The sequence below is a fragment of the Rhagoletis pomonella genome, unplaced genomic scaffold (genome assembly GCF_013731165.1).
Source record: "Rhagoletis pomonella isolate Grant_MI unplaced genomic scaffold, Rhpom_1.0 Rhpom_scaffold_00002, whole genome shotgun sequence".
NCBI classification, from domain to species: Eukaryota; Metazoa; Arthropoda; class Insecta; order Diptera; family Tephritidae; genus Rhagoletis; species Rhagoletis pomonella.
In genome coordinates this window covers 17,752,916-17,754,328 of record NW_023458556.1, presented here as the reverse complement: position 1 = coordinate 17,754,328, position 1,413 = coordinate 17,752,916, and the positions used below count along the sequence as shown (strand labels likewise).

Here is a 1,413-nt window from a genome sequence, read left to right as displayed (position 1 = left end):
ACAAATAATGATTATCTTATGAATTTATATTTTTTTCGCTCAGGATACTCATTATTTTTCAGTTGGTTACTTTTTTTGTGTGGCGGTGTTATCTTTGATAATAAAAATCATAAAGTAATCACTATTTTTGAGTGAAAATCAAGGAATAATAATTTCTTTTGAGCGAAAAACAAAACAAATATTAATTAGTATTTTTAATTTTTATTGGTTAAACCGGAAAAATAAAAATCATTGTAGAGTACTGTAGGACGTATGAAAACAAATATCTATGTGAGTCGTAATTCTTTTGGTTAAATTAAAATAAAATAATAATGAGTATTTTCCGTTGCTGGGCTTTTCTACTGTAAAATTTAAAACCATGTGAGTTAGTCATTTTTGGTTAAAAAAAAAAAAAAAATAATGGGGCCATTCCATTGTGACTGTTGGGACATTTTACTCCAGAATGTGATCAATTGTGAATTATAACTATGTCGTCGGAACTTATACAACAGCGAAATATATTTTTTAATATAGAACGACAACTAATGTAGAAAAATTGCTTTAACATAAATACCAAACGATTTCTTAGTTTTACGTAACTATCATTTGAATGAATGTGACTGGTGGGACACTAAAAATAACTCTATTTTATCCTTGTGTACTCAAAAATGCAAATAAATAATACGCTTTCGAAATGATCTTTATTAGACTTTAGGGGTTAGAGCATGAACAGTTTTTTGTTTGGCAACAGTAGAAGTATACTAATAGCATATTTTTTCTAAAAAATTTACCATTGCTATATAATTAAATAGTCCAACACACAAACAATTTTTATTCAAAGCCTTTTCGATGGATGTTCATTGTATTTCGTTCATTTAAAAATTTTGCATCTATTTTACATATTGAATATGTACATATGTATATTTTTTTAATATCTTGAGCATAAAAAACAATTGATGCTTGTACCGTTTGTTTTGGTGTATTGAGATATACATACATATGTATGCAAATGCACACAACAACCAACTACAACACCTTGGGCAAGCAAAGTTAGAGTAGTCTAGTATTACTATCGCTAAAAACCGCTATAAGAGATTTAACAAAAACAAACTTCAATTATTCCATTAGTGTGTTTTTTTCATTATTTCCTATGTCTTCTAATCGCTATTTGGAATTGACCTAAAAAAGTGTGTATATCACATGCTAAGGCAGCCCCACGATCGATATCTAACCTTTATCAACCCATTATTTGTTGAGTGCTGCGTGTTTCGTACGTAAACAGATCGATTTAGGGCATTCCAAACATCCATGATAATCATCTCTAGAAAAATTGGTTATTCTGAATCAATGCAATTTAGCATGATTTTTCTATAAAAAATTCTGGAGTATACTTTACCTAGAAAAAAATGCGTATAACCGACAACAAAAAAAAAA

General features: G+C 28.5%; 1 protein-coding gene across 2 annotated transcripts in view; it reads right to left on the bottom strand.

Moving 5' to 3' along the window:
• The window catches only part of LOC118733190 (probable histone-lysine N-methyltransferase CG1716), a 15,785-nt gene that overhangs the window by 10,090 nt on the left and 4,282 nt on the right, over positions 1 to 1,413 (bottom strand). The window lies entirely within an intron of this gene.